We start from the raw sequence: 7,790 nt of genomic DNA on the forward strand, positions 1-7,790 counted from the left end.
CCTAGTTATATTAGTATTGGCTGAGCGTTCCACTCTGAGCCGTATGAGATATTCTATATTCTATGATACCTATTGTATCCCCTTACGAACAAAAAATACATGCACCACACCTGTATGGGGCTCCGCCCCCATGGCGGCAACGCCCATATAGCAGTGACGATAGTCACCACACACCCTTCCTCGCCAATAACCCGTCCCAGGAAAAAGATTCCTCAAGAGGGAACTCAGGGCCGCGCAGAGCAGAACGCTCAGCCAATACTAATATAACTAGGTTATCTACATAACCTACCGTTATATGCCGTATTTGCTATCGCGTTCCGCTCTGAGCCGTATGAGATATGGGGAAGAGCGGACGCGAAGCCCGACAAATGTACCCCCTGAGGACCCGTAAGCCCACATCAAGGGGTGCGGGAGCCCTGTCACCCCATCCTCCCTAATGAAGGGGGGGCGCAGTCAACTCCACCTGAATGCGAACAAGAGGGAAACTAGAACCCCTTGAACACACCGTACAGGCGGAACCACGTGTGACTCAACACACTGTGGCCCATACCCATACACTCCTGCTACCCGACCAAAGGACGGGAAGCAGGAAAGGCCACAGACCCCAGAACCGCCTGGGAGACAGAACCCCCGGTCATGTCCATGAGGAAAAAACCTTACAAAGGAGCCCGGGGAGGACCATGAAGCTGCAGCAAGATGGCCTCCACCGAGGCCCCACCCAGGAGAGCGGCAGAGGCAGCCACCCCACGAGTGGAGTGCGCCCTGATGCCCCCAGGGGGATCCTGCCCAGCCAACGTGTAGCAGAGGGTAACACCCTCGCACAACCAATGGGACAGGCGCTGCTCCGACAGTGCCTTACCAGCACGAGCCCCACCGTAACAGACAAAAAGCTGGTTGGTAACCCTGAAATCCTGAGTACGGCTGAGGTAAATCCCCAAGCACGGACTGGACATGACAGGTGAAGGCCCGCAACTAACTCACTAGTGTGAGGAGGAGGACGAAACGCCTGAACCACAATATCCCGGGAGCGGAAGGAACTCCGGATATTCTTAGGCACGAAAGCAGGATTAGGTTGCAGAGTGACACCGCAATCGGTCCGAAAAGACAGGCACTCTGGATGTACCGAGAGAGCACAGAGCTCACCTACGCGTTTAGCGTAAGTGACAGCCAGAAGGAACGCGGTCTTGAAGGACAGCTGTCCCAACGGCGCCTGCTCGAGCGGCTCAAACGAGACCAAGGACAACCGACCCAAGACCAATTGAAGATCCCAAGTCGGAGCCAAGGAGCGTTGCACCGGCTTAACGCGTCGAGCGCCAAGCAGGAAACGCTTCACAAGAGGGTGGCTGAACAAGACATCCCCTCAAACCCCTCATGATAGGAGGATATAGCTGCTGCATATACCCTCACCGTCGAAGCCGACAGTCTATCAAGGAGAGACTGGAGGTAACCAAGGACAGCATCCAGGGAGCAGGAGACTGAGTCCCGGCCCCCCGCCTTACACCACACTTGGAACATACGTCATCTGCCCGCGTAAGCGCGACAGTGGAGGGAGCATGCGCATTCCAGATGGTAACACCATCAGGATCAAGAACCTGCGTCCCTCAACGTACCCGTCCCAACAACTGACCTAACAGATGTATGGGTAAGAATCCCTGGCGGCACGGCATCGGTCCCAGACCTGCCTGGCCATGTCCAGACGCAATCCTCACCCGTCAGGATGAGGGCCGCCCCGTGACAGTACACCTGCACCCACATTCTCCCTGCCGGGGATGTGGGGAGCCCTCAGGCCGCGCAGATGGAGGACGCCCATAGCCAGCCGCCCGCCGCCTGGTGCAGACAGGGGGAGCGTACTCCTCCCTGTCTGTCGATACACGACACTGACGTCGTATCGTCCGTCCTGATCAACACCATTTGTGGACCAGAAGGACCGCTTTCAACACCAACACATTGAACGTAGCGCAGACCGGGCAGCATGGTTTGCCAGCTGCCCCCTACTGCGTTGGCCCGACGCATCACCAGCGAGGGAGGCGTCGGTGAAAACGCGACGTGAGACAGCGCCGTAACCGTCCTAGGACGGAACCTCCCGAGCGTGTTGACAACACGCTCTGAGATGGATGCCCATATCCCTCCAACCGTTGACTGGGAAGAGGAATACTCTACATCCAGTCTACAGCAACCCCAGGCTGGTAGAGACCTGCCTGGTACGAGACCTGACGATCCACCTTGACCGCGAAGGACCAGAACGTCATCAGGGCAGAACACTCCGTAACCCCGGACGACGCAGAGGCCCCAGTGCGGCCTCCACGCACTTGGTGAAGATGTGGGGAGCCAGAGCAAACCGAACGGCAGCCTCTGGTACTCATACGCTAACCCTGCAAAGGAAGCGTAGGTAAGCCCTAGGATGGAAGATCGGGGATGCGCATATGCATCCTACAGGTCTATGGAGGAGAACCAGACCCCCACCTGACAGTGTTCAACAGGTAGGAGACGATCCAAAAAATGCTGAACCTTCCCATGGGACAGGTCCAGCCTGGGTCTTACACCCCTCCCTCCCGACTTCTCGGGCTGAGAACACCGGGAGGAGAACGCCACGACGATGGCTTGCTTCGTCCACAGAGATTGGACCTCGTTGACCAGAGCTGTCCCTGCTGGAGACCCCGACAACAGGGTCTGTACCAAACCTGAAAACGGGTGGGGTTGTGTAAACACAAGTCCCCACCTCACCGTTCTCTCCATCTACCTCGACATATGGTACTGCCGTAGTCATATGTGACGACACTCCCAACGCACCCGCCGTCACGTGGCGCAGGTCCGCCAGGAACTGTAGATAGTTGGCCCGGTCCCCCCGCTGTGCGTAGACAAACCTGGAACCGTGCGAGGAGCGCGTTCCGTGTTGGAACACCTGACCCTGACACCACCCACGAGGCAATCGCACCCAAGGGGGAACCCCGACAGAAAGGGCCGGTCTGATACGGGGGGCTTCCGATGAAAAAAGCCCCCCCACTGAACACCCCTCCAGAACATCCTGAAGGAGTTGTTCTGCAGCCGGACATGCAAGGTGTAAGGCCCCCATGGGTTCCTACACACCGTAGCCCTGCAGTGATATTACTACCACCCCAAACCATGTGAGCTGCGACCACTTGCCAATATTTCAGGAGTGGGAGGCACCAACATGATACCTGGCCTGGCGAAGGCGAGGCCGGGGAAGCCCGCACTGTGTGCCTCAAAAGGTTTCGAGCCCCCCTGCTGACAACACTTAAGTTGACAGACGTAACACCAGGCTCAACCAACACAGTTCAAGGTGTGGGAGCCGCTTGACAGCACAACATTCTCACGGACAGACCCAGGCTCAGCCATCAACTGGGTGTCAGCCCCTGTCCCCATGAGAAGCGAAAAGGGGGGCCGCCCGCGCATCAACGAAGGCACGCGGCCCGCAGCCAAAGGAAACAATCAGAGCCCACTTCTTCCGCTGGTGTTGGGGAAGGGAGTGATCGGAGAGCGGGCTGCTCGCGGCAGGACGGTGACGGCTTGTTTGTTCAAGCCGAACCCATCCTACATGGCCGATCCCTCGGCCGCCAAGGCTGTCGGCCTTGTGGATACCTGTCGAATCAACGCCCAGGATACCTCTGGCGGGGGAAAAACATGGCCGCCTGTCGAGGGCCCCATCATCGCCGCTGACGAGGCCGTGCTCTCTCTTCTTCTGGCTGCGCGGTGTGAGGCGGTGTAGGGCCTAGGACAATACCGCCCGCGCTCCAGCAGAAGACCAAAATCCCCTGCGGAGAGGGGAACCCTGAGCGGTTATAGCTTGCGGCTGGGTCAAAGCTAATAACGTCAACAACCTCGCGCGATGTGTCGACGTCGGCTGGCCCTCAAGGCCCCTCCACCAGACACCATTTTTTTAATAGAAAAAAACAGCAATTCGAACACAGTTCTAATCGTTGCCAATTCCATACCGTGGCGGTACAAGCCTTAACAGCCCACCAGCCACTCGCCAGGCCGACCCACCCATGGTGTCGACCGGGCGGGGCATTGTTTCAACATATCAAAAACAAAGGACTGATGTTAACATGGAGCACCAGTGGTGATTGCAAACAGCACCCTCCACTGTGGTGTGCACCATGAAAGGGTTAAATGAATAAAAGAGCTAAACCACAAAAAACTGTAGAATGAGCAAACCCATACACACAAAGTTTAAGGGGAGACGGACCAGACCCGTCTTCATCCAAAATATTCACAACAGGACACCAGCCCCAGTTTAGCCCATTTACCAAAAAAGGTAAACAAAGCCCCCCCCCCGCACTACTCCCCCAGTATACCGATTGACCGTCAGTATGAATGGTTTGAGAGGAGAGAAAACTGTAGCAAGACAGACCTTCTCATAGCAGAGTGACAAAACGAAACAATAGCCCCCTACACAGGGCCGCCCCAGGAGGTGGGGGGCCTCGCGTCTAAAACGCACAGGGCCTCACATTTCTCCCAGGCGGCCCTGCCCTTATACTACTGCAGCCTAACGCCAGGCAATGTGGGACCCAAGACAACAATTGCCTGTGCACAGACACGCAACATGTTTACCATGTCGGCTGGACCCATAGCCCCACTACCCGACGCCAACCCAGATGGGAACACCGTTCAACAAACCCCGCCGGAACACAAGGTAAAATACCTGGCTAGGAACCTAGCCACGACCTACCCCGTTGTCAACCCATTTACCCGAAAAAGGTAAATAGAACTCAAAAAACCCCACAACAGCTACCGACTGACCTTCATTGATGAACCGGGCAAGAGGAGGGAGAGTGACAACATCTCACGGCGGAGACATTAAAACAGCATAGCAATTAGCAGTAGTAATAGCATGCGGCAGTAGCAATAGCATGTAGCATAGCTTTAGATGTTTTAGCAGCACGCCCAAGACAGCTTGGAAACCGTTCCCTGCAGAGAACGTTCACCAAACCATCCTGCCCCCGGCGCCAAACACAACATGGTTGTGTTAACAAAACAAACCAGCATTACTAACACTAATACCCATGCCTGAAGACACAGGGCCTACCTGAGTACAAGCTGGCCCGACAGCCAGCCTTGTACAGCTGAACCTCGATGTGCTGTCATCAAACGAGGAACATCAACACAGGCCCGTCGTGTCGCCGAAAACATGCGTCGAAGATGCCAGGGGCCAGCAACCTCCGGTAAGCTTCCAACATTATGAATCTAATCTTTTCATCCTACTAGTTTATCGTACGGTGCACGCATCCGAGTACGCTGGGACGAAAATAGAGGAAGGGTGTGTGGTGACTATCGTCACTGCTATATGGGCGTTGCCGCCATGGGGGCGGAGCCCCATACAGGTGTGGTGCATGTATTTTTTGTTCGTAAGGGGATACAATAGGTATCATAGAATATAGAATATCTCATACGGCTCAGAGCGGAACGCGATAGCAAATACGGCATATAACTAACTAATTAACGCTCTCTCTCTCTCTCTCTCTCTCTCTCTCTCTCTCTCTCTCTCTCTCTCTCTCTCTCTGGAGTGGAGTTTCGTTTGGATTGAAAATACGTGGATTATGGCTTGTTCAATATCATCTATGTTTGAATGACTGAATGAATGAAAACTTTATTAACAGATTGCAGAATGGATGGGTACAATACAGTACGGCTCAATACACACAATTGTTAAGGGGATGCAGACCAGAGAAAGACGTTTGTCTTGTTTACATCAGGGTCCCCCGTTTTCAATTCATATCGATAGTTTAATAGCTAGCCTTGGCTCGTTTAACAATATGCAAAATATGTGTACAGCCCTGTACTCATACTGAAGTTATTCTTGGTATATACTACTACACATACTAGGTCTGATTGTGTAACGAATCGATTCCACGTCGCGCTGTGTGTGAGAGAGAGAAAGAGAGAGAAGGAGAGATAGAGGGGGATACTAATTAATTCCACCCCCCCTGTGAAGAATTCACGAGCCGCCACTGATTCAGATTCAGATTCAGACAACTTTATTGATCCCCGTGGGGCAATTCATATTTGCAGCTTCACCACAAGCAACAAAGACAAACAAACAACAAAACATCTCAACGACAGCACGGAAAATAAAAAGAGAAACACTCCATGTGATACAATCCAGCAATAAAAGTAAAAGTAAAAACAGACAACCAAGTGCAAAAGGCTACTTAAAATGACTACTGTCTGTGTTTAAAAGTCTGATAGCCGAGGGGACAAAAGATTTGGCGTAGCGGTTGGTCCTACTTGGTGGGACGTCATAACGGCGGCCAGAAGGCAACAGTGAAAACCGCTGAGACAGAGCATGGAGGGGTTGATTAATGATGCTCGTCCCCTTCTTGACCACCTGGTCCGTCCAGAGAGAACATCGTCCAGAGATCGGTCATATATCAGCTTTGCTGCTTGATGTTTCACTCTCAGCTTGTCCGGGACCCCTGTGACGATCTGTTGTTTGTGTGCATTCTCATTGCCCACAGAGCACTGCTGTACGTAATCTTTGACTTCCCCTTGCATACTGGGCCAGTAAAGTGTATCGCTAGCCTGTGTGTAGCACTTGGCCCCCACGTGGTTATAGTGGATCCGTCTCAGCATTTCCGGATGCATAGCTTTCGGAATGATGACGCGCCATCCTGTCCACTTATTTCATCTCTGATGGCCCAGTAGTCCCTGACGGCTACAGGGGTCTCCTCTTTGTGTTCTGGCCATCCCTCCAGCACCACTTATATTGAGTGTTTGCAGACACACATCCTCCTCAGTGTGTGTTCGAATCTGTGCCAGACGTTGGCTGCTGATGTTCAGATAGTCCGCCTGCTGAATGGCCGCTGTTCTCACACGTTTTCTGCTGCAAGCTGCAGACCATTTCACGTCGGTACAGTGTATCCGTTCTGTGGCGGGGTGGTGGCTCTGCTCTGGAGCGTGTCACTTATGTACATTTCAGGGCCTGGCTTGTATACCACCGCCAGTCAGTAGTTCTGAAGTGTGAGGAGCATGCTTTGAAGGCGCTTTGGCGCACTGAGGAGAGGCTTAGTGAAGATGGACACCAACGGGCGGTGGTCGGTCTCTGCAGTCACATCACCCCTCCCATATAGGTAGTAGTGTGTAGCTCAGCTAGTACAAACAGTACAGTTGTTGTAATCAAACCGTTCAATAATAAATAGCTGTAAAAGGGATATTTCGTCTGTTGAATCCGTTTGTTACAGATTACGGCCGTATACTAGGCTATGTAATGATGGTAAAGTTAATGCATTCTGGCTATGTGCCCTCAGGATAATATTATAACAAACATGTGCAAGGAATCACAAAGGGGGGGGGGGGGGGGGGGTGCGGCGGCACATGTAATCCATTTCAAGGCAGGTTATTCCACAAAACAGGGTACTTTTTTCCTCAGTGGATTGCCAAGAATGTTAAGCTTCACTCAGGCATGTGCACACATAGAGCCCAAGGGGTGCTGCCTTTTGAGCCTCATAAAAAAGTGCCCTTTTTGAAGATTTTTTTTATTTATTTATTGTTTGCCGTTACGCATATAGACTGCCCTTCCAACTGAAAAATGTCAGGATAGAATCAAAATATTAGGTAAAGAGAGAGAGATGCCCCATATTCCATTGCAGTTTGCACGGCCTCCTCAGCGTGCCTCTTCGCAGACCTATATTTTATACATAGCGTGGGTGGTGATGATGATGATGATGATAGAAACCGCTGTGGCGCATACAGTTGAATGCTGGTATTACACTCATTGAGGGACACGAAGAAGTCAAGTCTGATGGTATTTGGGAATCTCAAATACAAATCGG

This window comes from Notolepis coatsorum, assembly GCF_963971535.1.
Source record: "Notolepis coatsorum genome assembly, chromosome: 1".
Lineage (NCBI taxonomy): Eukaryota > Metazoa > Chordata > Actinopteri > Aulopiformes > Paralepididae > Notolepis > Notolepis coatsorum.